Raw genomic sequence first — 19,567 nt, 5'->3', positions numbered from 1 at the left:
ATGTAAGACTGAGGTGTAAAGCAAGTCAATTTAGCTCCTCTTTAAGTCTGGTTACCCCTGAGATCTACATATTAAGGATATGAATCCTGTTTGACAGCACATGGAGCCAAGAATAGAAAAACTGTATAGAATAAAGTCAGTCTGAAGCCTGGCTGGTTTTAGTTCATAGACATTACTTGCAAAAACATTGATTCTTCAATATATTTACATATACAGACATGGCAGGAAATAAGGAAACTTATAAAAAGTCCACATAAAGTTAATTTTTCTGAACTTAGAAGTTTTTTAACCTTTATGCCTTTCTACTCAGCTTGACCACTCAAAGCTCAAAGCGCTTTCATTCATGCAGTGCTTTTATCTATACCTAAGGCCTTTTTATCCAACATTCAAACTCCGATGGTTGCATCTTGGCCACTTAGGGAATAGTATCTTACTCAAGGATGAGGAGCCGGGAGTCAATCCAACCTTTCAATTGGTAGATGGCCTGCTCTACCACCTGAACCACATAACCTCTGACATCCTGTAGAGTTGAAAATCTCTTACTTAAATCTCTCTCTCTGGCCAAGGGAGCAGCCATATGACCTCTTAACAAGACCTGATCAAGCTCTCGGTGGAGGAAAGAATCTGTGTTTGAACAATTTCGTTGTAGCATAGGGAAGAACTGGGATGCAACAAGATCAAAAATAAAGACAATAAAAGTTTGAAAAGTTGTCAGAATAAAAGAAAACAGCAGAAGAGAAGATAAACGTCAGGCTAGTGTAATTAAAAGCGGGCAGCTGTCTCTTCGGGCCTGTGTGATTGCACACTGTGGAACATTGGTGTTAATGTGTTTATTTTGTTCTGAGCAGCTGTTCCTCCTTTTTTTCATTTTAATGATCACAAGAGGATGTGGTTTTGGTTGTATTTTCTTTGGCTGCCTCTCTTTTTCCCCCCTTCTGAACACAGCGGAGGAGAGGTAGGACAAAACAAGAATTGACACAGACTAATTATGTCTTTGAAAAGTTCACACCTAATTACTATACAAAAGCCATCATGCCACGTGATTTCAGTGATAAACACACTCTTCTTTACCTAAGACTTGTGCTCATTCTAGATTTCCCTTTCTTTGTTTTGCCCACTGAGGAATATGCAGTTCAGTTTGATGTTCTAACAGTTAAACGATGAGATGACATTCACTGAATAACTTTGTTGCTTAATTGTGCAGTAACCTTGTGTAAACAGTGGCCAGGAGATCTGAGGAGAATCATATATTTATAAAAGTACAACAGTGCTGTCAAAGTGAGGGGGGGGGGAAAGGGATGAATTAAACGAATATGAAATTAAATACAGTAACTGTCATGTCGGTATGCCACAGTTTGAAGAGGGGGGGGGGCAGAAAAGCGGTCAGTGCCTTGACAGCAAGTTTGTGACCAGAAGAGCAGCAAGTGACCTTGAGCTTTCGAAAACTTCACAACACGCAACCCGTGCTCGTCTGCGACTTACAACTGTATTCATGAGCATCTGGCTGAGCCTGACCTGCATGGCGATGGGCTGCATTTTAAGCAACTGGTACGTTTTAATCTGTTTTATTTGTTTGTTTGCTTTGATTTTCCTTTTTTGTCCTTTATGTGTGTTTGAGGCAGCAGTAAAATCTGAAAAGCATTAACGATACATATCAGTTAGAGACATCTGAAAATGTCAAAAATCTCATTTTCAAAGCAAAGTTTTAGTGGAATCCTCCTGCAAGGAGAGTGATGGTATGTGACAGGGTTTGTAAGTGTTTGGTCACATGTATACACGTCTCTCTGTGACCACGGATAGGATTAGCAAGCAAATGCCCTCCTGTAGATGTGTCAGGGGGTTAAAGGTAAGACAGTAGGTATCTCAGTGCAGATGACATTATCCAAAAGGTCCCAGTTACTGTCAACCTCACCAAATGTCCGACCGCATGCTCTGCAAAGTGTACTGGAAGACAATGGACTAGAAGTTACAGCATTACATGACATCCAACTTTTTTATTTGCTGGCATTTCAAAACAGGGCTGTAGGATTTTAGAAAGTCATGTTTGTCTGCCACCAGGCCCTGCATGTCGAGTTATAATGAGTTCAAACTTAAACTTTTTTCTCTTTTGAAAGAGATTTAAGGGCCATGTCACTGATTGTACATCAGTATTCATTTACAAGTCCAGAGTAGTTCTACTACAAATACACTCATTGGCCACTTATTTAGTTGCACTCGTTCATCTGTTTGTTAATGTAAAAGAATATAATCACCAATTACATGGCAGCAACCTGATGCATTTATGCATGTAGACAGGGTCGTGAAAATCTGCCCAAGTTCAAATCAACCATCAGATTTGGAATTAAAATGTGATTTAAGTGATTTGAACATGTGATTCTTTTTTTGTGTCGTCTTGGTGTTTCATAAACTGCTGATCTTGAGTAATTTTCTCACACATCCATAACTAGAGTTACGAAAATGATTCAAAAAAGGGAAAATATCCTGCGTCAGTTCTCTGGGTAAAAAATGCCTTGCTGAAGCCAGAGGTCAGAACAGAATGGCCAGACTGCTTTGTGCTGACTGAAAGGCAACAGTAACTGAACCACTTTTTACAACCAAGGTATGCAGAAGGGCATCTCTGAATGCACAACATAGAGAACCTCGAAGCAGATGGGCTACAGCAGCAGAACACCAGGTGTGACTCCTCTCATCTAAGAACAGGGAATTTAAGCTACAGTTCACACAAGCTCACCAAAATTGCACAACAGAATATTGAAAAAGGGGAAATCCTTGCCCAATCTGATGAACATCTTTGTCTCTGGTATGATATTTGTATGGTAGGGTCAGAATTTGGCATAAACAACACGACAGAATGGATCAACTTTGGACCTCTTAGTACCAAATGAGCATTATTTAAATATCACAGCTCACCTGAGTATTGTTGTTGACTACAGTTTACCCATTTTATGCTGTTACAACATGTTAGCCCAGTCCAGCTCAAAATGATTTCTTAAATGTGGCAATGAAATCATTGTACTCAAATGGCATCCACAGTCACCAGATGGCTTGCAAGGAACAATGGAAGCCAACCCAGTACTAGCAAACTGTAACTAATAAGGTGTTTGGTGCCTGTAATATGTTGAAAATGTTATAAAGTCATTTGCGGTTCCAGAGCAAGCTATTTAAAATTCATATTGTTCCAAGTGATCTCACTTAAGTAAACCTTGGTTGGGGTGAAAACCAAAAGTTGGAAAAAAATGTGGGTGTAGAATTAGAAAGAAGTGAGCTCACAGAACCTGTTTAAGCCTACTCCTAAACTCAGCTTGAGGCGTGTTAGCTGCTAATAGCATTAAACACCCAACTGTTAAATTTCTGCAAATGTCCCCGCCCGTTTAAAATGTTATTTCAATTTTTTCTCTGCACTGTTAGATGAATAGTTTCAGTCGAGAGATGTCTCTATATTTAGCTATATATATCTATATCTTCAAATTTGATTTGTATCACAATGATCAGTACAGCCCTCGGAATAAGCATAGACTGTAGTTATTACACTACATTGTCAAGTATTATGTGAGTTGAAATGAGTGATATGTCATTCTTATTTTAAATTTGGTCTGTTAATGCATTTCCAGATGATGAAAGTAAATGAATAAAACAAATGTGCTGTCAAAACTTTCAGCTGTCTGGTGCAATTGTTATCAAATGAGTCTTTGTTCTGCTGGATTTGTCTTCTCATTCATGCCAGGGTTTTTTTTTTTCCAGCAGATGCAGCAAAACATCAGTTCTCATGTGTGACACCTCCGAGTGCTCGGGGATGGTGCAGACAGCAGAACCAACTGTGTGGGAAGAATGACAGGACATCGTGTCCCCTCTCTAATTAGGATAAGTGACAAGAGTGATTGTTGTTAGCTGCAGAAGTGATGGCATTAAAGGGCTGAGGGCCAGCCACACAGCTGGGAGATTAGGACACGTGCATATTTTGGCCTCGACACGTACGTCACCAAAGGGACACGGAGGAAGAAAACAAGGTGAAAAGGGACTGCTACGTAATGCACCTGTCAAATGGGTCCTTGCAACATGTGTGGTGTTATGTGACCGAGGAGAAGAAGGCCAGGGCATTTAGAAGAAACAAACACTTGTGTTCTTAGCTAAGTGCGATGAGGCTTATAGGATGCAGACTGCTGTGTGAAGTGCTGCATCCTAGGTGCACAGATGATGTTTTATTTATCACATTTAGACTTTCATGTCCATTGTTCTGTATCAGTATTTGGACGTTTCTGAGTGCAGTCTTAATAATGCTTTGAATTAATTTGCTTTCAATAGAAGTTCAGCATTACCTTGTAAAGTGTAACACTTTGTGTAGTTTCTCTATCGCAAAACTGTGGAGAAGTGAACAAAGTGTGTACTAATGGAACCTGATCAAATGTTGTAGCTAATGTTATTGAAAAAAATAGACCCCAAAGTGAACTCAACCATAAATAAAAATCGTGTTGCTCGATGCACATCAGAAGCAACAAATCTGCAGAACAGTCTGTACAACTTGTCAGGCTCTCAGTGGTCATCAATAGCAATTGCTCACGAACTCAGTGTGAATGTTATTGAATTAAACTTAGGCCTTGAAAAGACCAAATGCTCCAAATGTCTGCCGCCATTGATTGTTAGTCAACAATGGAGAGCTGACATTTTCACCAATCTGATTCATTCCATTGTTACAGAGCTTTGAATTTATTTTGTCTGTTCAACCATGATTTGTAGAACGATAGACGGGACAGACTGTGTCGGCCCATGTCACTTCCACATTAAAAAAAAACAAAACCCAAAAAAGTGAGTAATCAATGAGTGATCATGTTCCCTCCTAAATATTTACTTTGTTTCCATACTAGTTACTTAATGTTTATTATACTATTTATTTCCATACTGAACACCGTCTGATAAATCTTTTTACAACTACTAAAAACTGCTATCCAAGGTCAACAATAAACTGTTAGCTTTCAGCTAACATGGGTGCTAAGAAAAACAAGCATCTAGATAATCTAAAGTACCGTGACAACAGGGCACTGCTAGAAAAACATTTAGTTTAGTATCTGTACAGTTTTTCTTTACTGTATTTTCATTTATAGTGCCTAGCTGCCTTTTTATTCCACTACATATAGGATGGGAACTATAAGGTTTAAGACAATAATAAATATCATAAAACATGGATTGTCTGTTGTACTGTATAAGTGGCCATAATAAAGTCTTACTGCAGAGTTTGTCTACACAGCGTCCAAAGTCATAAAGTTGAAACATGAATGGAAATGCATGCAGGAGAAGTTTCTTCTCCTCTACTTCTTCTTTTCTATCCTATTAATCACCTTCTGAGGCTCTACATTCTGCCTTGATCCCTTGGAAGAGGCACAAATCCAAGATTTGAACCACTGGAGTGCAAAAGCTAACTACTGTACAGTGTATGTAAAGAAGTTAATGCTTCATCTCCAGCAGCAGCAGTAAAATATTACTCAAGCATTGATGCATCAGTATTAAGAAGCTACTGTAGTAATGTTATATGGAATAATATAACATTTTTAACTGTTAAGACGTTTAACCAAAGTAAGAGCTTGAATAACTTTTTAATAACTTTTAATGGGATATTAAAGGAAAATAGATTGGTAAATAATATTATGTTACTGTAAAAGATACTTTAACCTTTGTGGTATTTTTATGTTCCCAACATCACCAACAAGGTTTAACTTATAAAAGGTCAAATTAAAAAGGGGGGAAAAGAAAGCCTAAACTTGCGTAATCTACAAAAATTTCAAAGACTAAACAAATAAGTTAACAGCCCTGCTAGCATCATGCAAACACTGGAGCCTATGCCTGTTAAGAGTGTGGTACACCCAGTGTACTAATACACAATGATTCATTCTCACATTCCCAACTACAAAAAGTTCCCTGACATTCATGTCAGCAAGCTAGAGTAAACAGAGGAAACTCATGCAGGCACAGTGAGAACATACAAACTGTAAACTCCACACAGACCTGAGATTTGAAATGAAACATTAAACTTTCATTATCAATGCATCTGACAGGGGAACAAATTCTTTAAAAAAATTTTTTAAATATGTTTTTATGCCTTAGAAGCTCATTGAACCTCTGCATGTGTGACTGGGAAGTACAAATGAGCTGAATTCAGTTGAATTAAAAGGAACAGTTGACTGTTTGTCCATTTAATAAGCCACAACAAAATGAAATATTAAATGAACAACAGCAGCAACAAACAAAAACAGGAAACAGCAAGGTGTCTGTCCAATACAAACAAACAGGGATTACAGAACAGAGAGCTGCTTAAAATGCTTAGTTACTGATTTTTTTTTTTTTTAAATCCACTTGATTTTTATGTAACACATCACAATCTGACTAATTTTCTTGTGCACAAAAAGTTTTCTGTCCCTCATCAGTAATCTTAACACTGTATAATATCTTTAATATATCAATCTGGGCATTAATTCATCTTATATAATATAATAACATCGCCCCTTTAACTAATCTTAAATGAACCTGCCATTAATTTCTCAAATGGATGTTACTACCTTTAATGCATAATTAGAGCTGATTATAATAATGAAAAAACATACTCGCTAATGCTCTTAGGGCTGACGCTTTACCCAAACTCCTAATGCTGCACTATATATTTTATGTAAATAAGTAATTGCTCATGAATGCATAAGCTTAGCGAGATATCACACACGGGGTTGATAAGATGGCAAATGAAAGAATGAGGAGAATGCAAGAGTGTGCGTGAGAGATAGCGAGAAAGGAGTGAGACTATGAGCACAGCAGTAAGAGGGCAAGTGAGGATGTCCCGCAGGTCATGAATAAAAGACGAAAAGAATAATTTGGGTGTTTCTCATCCTGGTACAGAACACCATAGTGTGGGTATCAAAGAGATTAGCACCGCTGAATAGCATCTCGCTCCCCTTCTCCTTTTTGTTTTTATCTCTCTCTCTCTTACGTTGTACACATACTGCAGTCTCTTTCTGTTCCTTAGATTAACATGTATAGTATTTTTTTCCCCACAGCATCGCAGACACACACTGAGCAATAATATGTTCGTCTTTTAGGTGTAGTCACCACGGGGGGATTTGTATGGCGCAAATTAGGTTGGATCTCCTTCTTCGAGAAGCTATTAGCCCCTCATTACCACCCTCTGCAAATGTGTGCGCACGTGTGAGTGTGTGAGCGTGTATTTGTGTGATGCCAGGGTGCGATATCATCAAGGAAATCTCTGCTCCAGCAGTACATCATGTTCTCTTCTTCGGAAGAAAGCCTGATTCTTATACGTAAACAAATTACAGTTACTTACCAGAGAAAGCAAACAACACCAAGAACAATCTTATTACATTTTCCTGCGTTTGTTTTCTGTGGTTACATAGAATAAAGAAGGACCTGTGTGTTGCTTCACACTATGTCCTGAAGGACTGCGAGTAGAACGAGGGAGTCCTTTATACATACAGCAGCAACTCATTTTCTGATCTAGCCGGAGATAGCTCCTGTGAGGGATCACGCTGTGGTTTCTAAAAAAGATGTTCCTACGAGAAAGATTTGTCTTGTCACCGTTCTCTGCAAGAGTATTACCATTTTACAATCAGCTCCTGAACAGCTGTTTCCATTGATAACAAACTGATGTATAAGTCTGTAATTGTAGGAAGATAGGAGCACTTTTACACTTACACATATACAGACCCATAACTGCTATGGGCGGATACATAGTCGAGAAAGTGCAGATAGCCTGCGCATTTTGTCCGAGACCCCGACATTGAAATGCTAAGCTGTGTGTTTCCACTGTAACTAAATGCCCCACAAGCTCTTCTTGCTGGGAGGAGAATTTTTACAAGGAGCAACACAAAAGATTTTATTATTCTGCTGTTCTTCTGTAGGCTATAAGATGAATATGAAAAGCACACTGCCAGCAGAATCCATCTCAAAACAGCTCTACAGCTACATAGTTTAGCCAAAAATAATACCACCTTCAAGCCTTCCCTTTATTCAAGGGGACAACATTATTTTGTTACATGTGCCTAGAATCGTTTGAAAGAGAGAAACCCCTAATATAAGTATAGTAGGTAATTTCTTGTCCTAGTAATCTGCATGAGCGTTAAGAAAAAATGAATTTTGAGGTTCACGTTAATGTTATATATTTCTGTTAGTGAACTTTTAAAATTAGCATCAGTGCATAGATAAGCAAACTATGCAATGAAGTCAAACACCACCTTTTTCTTGTTTGATTAATTATTTTAGTTTTACAGCTCAAACACAGTTGGTGTGTATGCTCAGAGCCTCTAATGAAACAAACTGTATTGCTGTAATATGGGAAACCCATCAAATTGTGGGAAAAAAACCCCTTGCCTTCTTGCATATTCTTCACAATAAAAGGTCTTGATGAGTGATAAAAATGTAGTGTGCTGCTGCCATGTCAAACTGTAACTAATCAGATCAGATTAGTTTCTCAGCTTGACAGAGGTGTAAATGGAAAGCGTGAGGCTTGGCAAAGATGCTGGAGAAAATGATTTTAGGGAACTGATTTGCCTTTGCCTCTGTGGAGCAGATTGTTCATAAAGCCGCCAGCAGATGGTGCTGAGATCCTCTCGATGCTTCCGCAGTATGTGTCCACATATGTGTCTGTGGGAAGATCAGCTGCATGTTTGCCATTATTGCTGGTATATTTGGGAGCATTTTAATATGGACACCTGTGTTTTCTATGTGCTTGTGCGTTTCCCTCCCATGAGGGCAGTGTTGTTATTGACACAGGTGGAGAGGCTTTTCTCTTTGAGCCGTTTACTTATGTGGGAGGTCAAAGTTGCGCAGGACTTTAAAGATAGACCTTTTCAAGCAGCCTCTCTGCAGGCCCCTCCAGTGAACTGGAACTTCAGATATTGGGTTTGGGGGCTGTTGTTAGTGAGCTAGTTTTGCACAGTGAGAACACAGTTGGCCTTTGAGGCAGAGTAAGCGTGTCGTTTCTTGCTGTTTTTGCCTGATATTTTATGTTTTTAACTTGCCACAATGCCTCCTCACCCTTCTCTGTGTCCCTTTTTCAGTTTGCCCATCAGCCCTCTGGCCCCGAGGAGCATCTGTGCCCCTCCTCATTTCCCATATGCCCCATGCCTTTAAGCCTAGCCCCGAACTGTAGCGCTGATAACTTATTCATCACAGACATGAATTAACAATCGTTTATTTTCCATCAAACCAACAACCTGATGGTTTGATTTCACTCCTGACCTGCTTCTGGTTTCACTTGTGCATCACACAAACATACAGGCGGCACTGTGTAAACTTCAACATGTCAACAGAGTAGAGTGAAAGGATATCTCAACAGGCAGCACAATGACAAGATGACAGTCCATACTGCAGCTAAACCGTAATCTTTGTTTAGCTATTCATACAAATCAGCAAGGGGGAAGAAAAGAGAGAATAAAATGCATTTATGGGTAAAAACGCCAACCTTGGCTCAAAAGCTGATGTAGCTTGTCAGTGACAGAGAAGAACAAATCCTTTAGGTTTCATATATACACAAAGGAAAAGTTCCAAGTTTTTCATATTGATGCTTCACTTTTTTTTTCTCTTTTTCCTTCCTGCTTCCAAATAAATTAGCTGACTTAAGGCATTATAGTCTTCAGATCTTTACTTCAGTCTTTACGTCAGATATTTCCATAAGCCCTGCAAGCCAGTTATCTTCCTTTTCATTCACCTTCAATTTTAATCAGGACCAGCATGCCAAAGGGTCCTTCCAGTAGGTTCATTCCAAACTACACTCAGTGTTTTTTACCCTAGCACCACCAGTGTCTAGAATTCATACTCCTTATGGCATGCATGATTAATAATGGTTTCTAATATTAAATGATGGTTTCCATTCAATTTTTAATTCAACTATATTCATATTGCACCAAATCACAACAGTAATTAATCCCAGGGTGCTTTATTTTTATAAGGTTAAGACCGTAGAATATCACATAGAGAAAACTCGAACAATCAGATGACCCTCTATGAGCAAACACTTGGCGACAGTGGAAACAAAAAACTCCCTTTTACAGGAAGAGATCTCCGGCAGAACCAGGCTCAAGGAGGGGCAGCCATCTGCCACAAGGGGTGAGGGGAATGAGACAGGACAAAAGACACACTGTGGAGGAGCGGTAATGCACAGAAACACACAGAAAGTGAAAAGAGGTGAGTGCAAAAGAAATTCTCAGTACGGAAAGCCCCTAGGAGCCAAATTCTATTGCTGTGTAACTAAATGAGAGTTTAGGGTCACCTGATCCAGCATTAGCTTTATCAAAAAGCAAAGTTTTAAGCCTAATCTTAAAAGTAGAGCAAGTGTTTGCCCCCCAAATCCAAACTGGGTTCAACAGAAGAAGGGCATGAAAGCTGAAGGCTCTGCCTCTCATTCTAAATACTCTACAAGTAAGTGTGTAGACCAAATGCAAAGTGCTTTATTGGGGTGAGAGGGTACTATGAGGTCTTTAAGATAAGATGAGGCCTAATTATTCAAGACCTTGTATGAGAGGAGAAGGATTTAAATTGGATTCTGGATTTAACAGGGAGCCAATGAAAAGAAGCCAATATGGGTGAATATTCTCTGGTTTTCTAGTCCCTGTCAGTACTCGCTGTAACATTTTGGATCCACTGAAAACTTTTCAAGGAGTTTTCAGGAAAGCCCAGTAACAATGAAGTACAATAGTAGACCCTACAAGTAATAAATGCATGTTTAATATGCGCATCGAAGGACATGTCCTGGTCAAAAATGACTCCAAGATTCCTCAAAGTGTTACTGGAGGTCAAGATTATGCCATGCAGAGTAAGTATCTGGTTAGACAATTAGAGGTCATCCAGGTCTTTATACCTTTAAGACATTCCTCAAGTTTAATTAATTGGTGTTTGTTATCTGGCTTCATGATAGAGAGAGCTGGGTATCATCTGTATAGCAATGAATGTTAGCCCTTAATTAATTATATTGCTTAAGGGAAGCATGTGTCGTGGTGACTATCATTGAACGCTGCACTGCGGTCTAGCAGGACCAATAGAGAGCTGAGTCCACTGTTGGAGGCCAAAAGATGATGATTCATAAACTTCACTAATGCTTTTTTTGTATTGTGAAGAATTCTGAATGCTGTTGTGAACACTTCGATTTTCTTTTAATGGACAGGCTCACATTGTGGCTTCTTGTTTGTATTGGTTGCCCATAATGACATAGAAAGAGGTTTTTCTTGCTCTATGTTTGACCACATTTTTGAGCACAATGTCTCTCACATCACTTACATTGAAAGGAAGGGGTTTTAAAATGGCTGTATATATAGAATGAAAGAACAGCAAGAAGACCTGGTTCAGTGTTCATATATGCTCCTGTCTTCTTTTTAAGAACAGATCAGAATCAGACTTTTAATCCTTATTTCATTATTTTGTTTTGGGTACATTATATTCACACAAATTGTGTTATTGGTTGGGGCATTCCTTCAATAAGTGAAGGAAATCATCTGGTTAAATACTTCAAGACTAACAATAACAAAGAAAATGGAGCAAATTACAGCTGCGGGGGGAAACATCAGAAGTAGCCCTAGAAAGAAAAGTGAATAGAAAATACACACAGTGGGAGAGAGGAGAAATAAACAGAAGAGGTGTGCCTGTGTAAAAAGTACTGCAAAAGGTGGCTGAAGTTTGGTAATTTAAAGTTATTCAAAAAGCCTGCTCGAACAATAGCTAAAGAGTCTTTTTTCTCCAGCCAAGTTAGGTTTGAAGGGTGAAAGATGAGTCTCACACTGAAATAGTTGGTATAGGTATGTGTATCAGAGGAAGCTCTGTAATTCCCTACAAAAAATAACCAGGAATAAGCCAAGTCTATCACCTGTTAAATCATAAAATGAGAAATGACATGTTAATTAGCCACCTTTAAAAAGTGCCGGCAGTCAGATTTTATCAGCTTTGGACAGAACCAAGCTAGCTGTTTTTGTGTTTTGGTTTTTGTGTTAGTCTTTGTGCTAACCCACTAAATATTGGATGTTGGATAGACGTGCAGATCATGTCTATATTGGGTCCGTTGGTCCATGGCCAATTCTGCACATCTATACCACATCTGAATTTGGTCCAAAATTTGGATGTCCAATCATGACCCAACCTGGACATCAATATGAAGTTCAACATTTGAACTTGGTAATTTTTTGGGATGTGATGTGGATGTCTATGACAGGTGCAGGAAATTTGATTAATAAATGTAATATATTTTATTTATAAACATCAGCATTGTTGTTATTAAAATGATACAATAAGGATTATTTATAAACAAACACGATTTATTATGTGTTGTCTTATTGATTTATTCAGTACATGTGGGTTGGTTTTTGTTATTTTACATTTTCCTGTGTTTCCTTAACTACTTCAATAAATAAAAGAAAAAGTCTTTGTCTTTGTCAATGCGCACATTTTGAAAACTGTCTGTGAGAAGCTCCGGACATTTCTGCTCCAAATCCACCGAGCGGCTGCTCACTTTTGACTTAGCTCAAGAGCTGCGCCATCTTGGAGATGGCCCGTGCTCGGAGGTCCTACGGACGTCAACAATAAAATTCAGTAGACTTGGAAAAGAAGACGTTGCCTGGCGTTACAAAACAGCTCCCTTACGTGGACGTCCAAAAATGACTTATAAAAGACATCACTCTGACGTTTGCTGGCTTTAAATTTGCAGGAGACATGAGATTGGTATTAATCTTCTTATCAAACACTCAAGAAAGCAAATAAGTCTCTTTCTCAAAATGTCCAAATATTATTTTCATCACTTAACTCTACACATATAAAAAAAAATGGCTACCAGCCATTTCAGAGAAGCATCAAGTCAAGAAGTATTACCAAACATCAAAGGAGGACTCACTTTCATGCTTCCCACGTGTGCCTTATAAAAGACTGGAACCTTTAACCCAGAAAACTGCAGTGATGGTAATTGGTTCATTGGAGTCTCAGTGATTTTGCAGACAACAGCAACATGTTACCAGTAGGAAGTAATTGCTCATTTGGAGGATAGTAAGATCCTTGTTGCGTTAATCAGTTCCTGGCTCCAGCCACAGCTGAACAAGTGTGCGTTTAGGTATAAGGGTAAAGCAGTGTTGACATGTTGGTACTATCTGAGTACATTTGTCTGTATACTATTCTGTTTGTAAGTGGATGACTGAAGGGAGTGTCTGTCTTTCTACATGACAGTCCAAGGACACAGTTCAAAGCTTTGCCAGGTTTCAATCGAGCCCTTTGAAGCCTCTTCTATCACCGCTCTCAAAGGGTAGATGGAAAAGAATGCGTGGAACTACTATTAGTGTTTTCACATTATGCCATGCATCTAGTAGTGAACTAAACATCTTTTGTTTAGGAGAGAAAATACTCCTCGGATGGGTGCATTAGAGTTGTTCTACGTCTTATTCTCTGTATTATATTTCTTTTCATTGCCTCAGAAACCCTGATTTGTGCCATGTAGCTCCCCAAACACCCCGCACCTCCCCTCCAACACCCACAAAACACGCCCCACACCTCCATCACTGCATTTTAAGGGCAGGCTAGTGTCGCCTACAGCCACATTAGCATGGCAAACTCGGCGTGACAGCAGTTTTGCTACAGTGCTGTTATGATGGAGTGAATATGCTCACAGTTTGGGCTGCTCTGGGGGAAAGCAGCTCACTCCAAAGTGTGTTATCATGTAGCCCTGAGTGCAGCTCGAGGGGGGGTGGGGTGGGGGTGGTTATAAGATTGGGAGGAGAGTAGAAATAGAGGAAGTGGAAAGGGGCTGTGGGGTAAAGGCTGGCGGTGAGCTAAATTCAAAAGTTCAAAGCTACAGAACATGACTATGAGCTGAGAGTGAGCTGGGGAGGAGATGTGATGTAGAGAGAGCACTGGGAGTTTGGATGTGGTGTGTGCTGGAGTAAATGGGCCTTGGCGGGTTGACAGTCACTCCACACATGTGTTTGACTGTGAGAGGAGGCGACAGTGCCGAGCTTATTGAAAAAGACAGGGAGAACACTGCAATCAGCTCTTCTCCTCCTTTGAGGAGGGAGTGCAAAATCACATGAAGCAAATGGAGACAGAATGTTGCCTCTGCAGCGCACAACCTGCATGAGGTGCATAATTGTTAGCATTATTTAAATCAACACTGGTAAAATAATTACCAGCTGATATTATATGCTAGGATAAAAGATTGTAAAAGATGTAGAATTAAGAATTCAAATTCTTAAGCTTTATTTAAAGGATGTTTAAAATGCTTTTGCAAGAGTTCAACATTTTCTATAAGATTAATAACAGAATTAATCATTTATTCAGAAAACTTGCTACCCAGATAATTATAATTAAGTGACCAAAGTTAGCCTTGCTTGTTCAACTGAGGCTCAAAGTGTACAAGAAATTACTATCAGAGGTCTGTGTCCAGCACCAAAAAAGTACATGAGTCTATAGTGCAGATGATAGTGCAGTGTAAATATTTAAAGGAAGATTTGTCATTCCCTCTGCTGACTGTTCCATATTTGATATTCCCTCTGAAGAGCAGTGGCTTTAAAAGTGGATATTTTCACTTCCTGTGGGCACAAAAGTAAAGAAAAATATATAAAAAAAAATACCCAAAACAAATGAAACTTGAGCTAATATTACAGGCTGAGTTCAATCTGTTTTTCTTCCTATACTCTTCAACATGTAGCTAAACCAGAGGAAAAAATAGCATAGCTATGAAAATGCTGCTTATAATGACCTCTATTGCTTCCTTGAATATTATAATTCCTGTGTTTGTCATGCATTAGAGTTGATATTTTGTCAGTGGGGTTGTTATAATGAAGGCAGATATGCTAACTTTGCCCCAGTGTGCTGTCTTTGCCATCTTTCTAGCTAGCTCCCATGTACCGTGGTCACTTCGACGACACTGTTGCGTGGCCTCTAAATAATGACACTCCCTATATTTCTCAATGGAGAAATGTGGGAATAGGAAAAAGACAATGTTTCACAATGGGAGAAAAGAAAGTAGACACATCCAATAAACTGTCTTATCAATTTCCGCATAGCCTGTAGAAGATATTTATTAATTTAGGTGCTAAATACAACTATAGCACAGCTGCAGTCTTTTTTTCCCTCCTTCATTATTACAGCATCAAGCCAAGAGCCAGGTGTTCATTTTGGCAAGGAACAGAAGTACAAGTCTACACAGCAATAGAGAGCAATTACTAGCAGCTACACTTTATTTCAAAGTTCTCTCTACATCATTAAGAACCAGTATTGCAGCCTGTGTCTAATATTGTAAGCTAACCAGCTTAAAATGAAGTTTTTATAATCTACAGGGAATATGAACCAACTATTGTACCAACAAAAAAGGAACAAGGATTTTATGACAGCACTATAAAAACAGCCACACTGGTGACTGCAGTGATGGTCAATGTGTGGCATAATAGGTTACAATGTAACGCATTAAAATGTAAGTGTTACATTTTTCTGTAATGTAACACAGTACTCTACTAACCAACACAGTACTCACAGTACTCTACTAACTTCAGTTGTTGTTCCCTGTGTAACTAAAGTAAGAATATAATTGTACATTGATACTTGCATAAGAGAGGTTCAGTTATCCGATGGATGGATAGAAAAAAATGACTTTTTTTTTCTGTGTACTTGAACAACTTGAACTCAGGTGTTTCCAGGATTGAAAAAAAAAATCAGAAATAAGAGCCAGCATAGAAAACCGGAATAGAAAATATTAGGCACAATGTTCAGGTTCTGTGTCCCATTGCACATTTATCATGTGAAAATAGTGCTGCACTAACTTTAAACATAACCTTGAGTTTTATAATAGTTTTCTGAAGGTGAGAAAAAATTAAAAGTTCCAATATTTAGTTTTATCATCAAAATATACTTAAAATATGTAAAATCAACATGCTCATTATGTATAAGGGCATTTTCAGAATCATACACATGATATTCTTAGATCATAATTATTGACTCATTGATATATATCCATACATATGTGTTGCTGGCTCCCTTGAGCTATAATAATGCAATTTATCTGTCAAAGAATAAGTAACCAAAGCTTTAAATTAACAGAGTAGACAGAGCAATGTTTGCATCCAAAATATAGTAGAAGCAGAAAATAGCAGTATTATAGAAGTATTATAGAAATACTTAAAGTGCAAGTCAGTTAGATTCAAGATTCAACGTGTACTTCATGTTTAACATGAAGTTTTCTGAAGGTGAGAAAAAATTAAAAGTTCCAATATTTAGTTTTATCATCAAAATATACTTAAAATATGTAAAATCAACATGCTCATTATGTATAAGGGCATTTTCAGAATCATACACATGTACTTCATGTTAAACATGAATGAGCATGTTGATTTTACATATTTTAAGTATGTACTTCAGTACTTGAATAACTCCACTAAATAATATCCCCACTCGTTTTCTCTGTGCTTTGATCCAGTGGTGTTGGGGTAATCATATTTCAGGCATAGCTGAAATGGAAGTGGAGGCATGGTAGCTGGTGCCCCCACTTCTGGAACGAAACAAGTCCACTATAGCATCTGCACAAACAACATGCTAATGTGAAGATAATGAAGAACTCAAACACCTGATCTATCAGGTATCTAATGCACAAGTGGGCACCGGTGAGTATAATGGAATCCCCTTTCCCCATGAGGGAAGTGGTGGAAGAAGGTAGAAAGGCAGCTATGTTTTGTCATGAGAGGCGAGTGTGAGTTAAGTTTAACTCTTGAGGATGAGGAGTAAAGTTTGAGGCAGATGACAGGCTGACAGATCGGGAACCTGAAGCAGGAAGATGAGAGACCACAGTAAGTAAAGGGAAAAATATCACAAAGGCAAAGAAGAAGATGAAAGGCAGGTGTGTCAGCCAGAGTAGGACAGGTAGGACTCACCTCGGGGCGATGTTATAGGCAGGTAAGTATTGCCCATACAGATTAGGACAGAGGAGCAGGAAAACACAGGAGCAGAGGAAGAAGGTGAGAAGGGCACTCAGGGCCATGACAGTTTTGGAAATTTAAAAAAAATTTTTTTTTAGAGTGTACAGTATTTGTACCTTAATTCTTCATTTTTTCTTTTAAATCCCAGAGGACCCAAAATTAAATGTAGCATCTGCTCATCCTGGGCTAAAATCTGGTTACCCCAAAAGGGACTTTATATTAACAAAGAGACAGATTATTTTGAATACTCTTCACACCAAATTTTAATAATATACTTACCAGCCAGCTTTTGCAGTGTTTTCACAGTGTCAGAGTATAAATACACACGTGAAGGTAGTTTTGAAACTTTCACAACACGTGCCAGTCAGTGAAAACAGGTCCATAATTACCACAAACAACCTGTTCTGTGTTTGGCACAATTTGTATAGGAATTGTTATATGACATTAAACAGTAAAGCAAGTGGGTTCCTTCTTTTATTTGTACTAGAAAGTAAATTTCCGACTTTATTTTATACATTGTAATAAGGCTAAACAAAACTGGCATCATCAGCATATAATGATAGCTTATGCTTAGTGTATTCCACCCTTGTTCCATAGATTTGTTAGTGAAGTTGTAAACAGCAGTGCTGACAGATGGCAACCATGGTGGAGACTCTTTAAATAGAAATTGGGTGTGAATTATTCCTGTTTGTCCCCAAAAAAGTGTCTGTGCTTGGCTTTTTATGAATCAGCTGAACACACTTTCTGAATTTTTTCCAAACAAAAATTTTCCAGCACATTGAACAAACAGAGCCATCTGTATCTGTGCTTTATCTGACTTTTATTTATAATATTTACTCTTCTACCATTATGAAAACCCTGCCTTACAGTGAAAAGAGAAAGAAAGAAAAAAAAATCACTTCTGGTGTTTATTATTTTTATTACTGGTTGACACATTTAGACTTGTTCTTGGTAAAATTCTTCATATTATTTTAAGATCAGAACTTGTATTTTCTCATGTTTGATAGAAAGTTTCCCATGCTTTGAAAGTAATATACTTAGAGCACTGTTGATAGAAAACTAATGCTGCCATGGTGATAACAGTAGTACTAACTATTTTATTTTAACATTTTCATACAAATCAACAGGAAAATGATCTGATCTTGCCCCTTTTCCAGATTTCATACTATCAGATGCCCTTCCAGTTTCTTCTTTATTTCTTACTCCAGAAACCTTTTGTTCTCCAGAAATCTAGTAGCCTTTCATCTGTTTTAATCTCTGCACTGTACGGTGATATCTGGGATTTTCACGTACCCTAAACCTAGAGCTTTACCTCTGCCATGCCACGGTCACTCCCCAGGCCTCTTAGCTTTAGACCTGGCTGATTTGGTGCTACTTCTCTCCTCTGTGACTAAGTCTCTTCCACCCAAAGTTAATTTTTAATGACACACTTTGTTATGTGGGTCCATAGGGGGCCCTTAGTGACTGTGCTTTAATAAAGCAAGTCTCACTGCTCACTCCCTTCTGAGAAGGCTTCATTAAAGCCGGTGATGAAAAAAGCTCTTTGAAGTCCCAGATTTGAGCCTATCCAAACTTTATATTTCTCTGTCCATCTGTCTGTCTGGAATTTTATGACTTTATTTTCATTTTTACGTCAATGGGCACAATAAACAAACAACCTATTTTGAAGGACAGATGATGTGATCCCCTAAGGGGCACTTCATAACTGTAGTGTATTGACAGTGTGTTATTAGAGACCACAGAGATGGGGCTAGTGTAAGGAAAGAAGGCACATATACAGTGCTATCCCTTATTGCCATCTCACAATATTTCCCTCATCTGAAAACAAAAGAAATATATCGAAGTAATTTTGATTGGTGCTGTGTAATTGGAAATCAATAAAATCTGAAATGGGGTGGTAAAATGTTACATTTTTATCACTGCTGCTGCTGCACAGCAAGAAGGTTTAGATTTTAGCTGACATGTTGTGCTGTGTCTCTGGGCAAGATTTGCATGGCACTTTGCTTTTTCTCAAGGTCCTCCTGCTTCCTTCCATGGTCCAGTGGCATTCACACTAGGAAGTCTTTCAGTGGCCGTAGAGTGCATACATTACAACACAGAGCATGTAATATATGTACACGAGAGATAATTTATTCAAAGATTCATGTGCATCTTTTGATTCATTTGTTTTTATGTTTTGATTAGTCTGTCCAGATGAGACACATGGATATAGAGAGTAGGGCTATCAACTATTCATGTCAAATATTCTAAATTAGATTATTGAATTAAGTGCAAAAATCAATGAGACGTGATTTTGAAAATTAATCAATTGCAGAAATGCTGAATTTCCACTAGAAAAGCTGTTTGATTGAGAGTTGCAGGGGGCGTTAGTGGAGCACTATCCACCTGCAGTACCACGCGCTGTGCGTCAAAGTCAGAGCAGCTGTGGGTTAACGCTCACTGCTTCAGACTTCAGACACACCACTGCTTCTGTGAGGAGAGAGGGACCTGTGAATTTAGCCTACTATGATTAGTGAAGATAAATGACTGATATCAGCTGAGCAGCTAAACTTTAATGGTGTTAAGGCACAATAGTTGCCTTGTTCTTTTATTCTACAAGCGGTTTCCACTTGTTTTGTATTTGTGGGTGTAAATGAGGG

Source organism: Pelmatolapia mariae, linkage group LG16_19 (genome assembly GCF_036321145.2).
Source record: "Pelmatolapia mariae isolate MD_Pm_ZW linkage group LG16_19, Pm_UMD_F_2, whole genome shotgun sequence".
NCBI classification, from domain to species: Eukaryota; Metazoa; Chordata; class Actinopteri; order Cichliformes; family Cichlidae; genus Pelmatolapia; species Pelmatolapia mariae.
Note: the sequence above shows the minus strand (reverse complement) of the source record.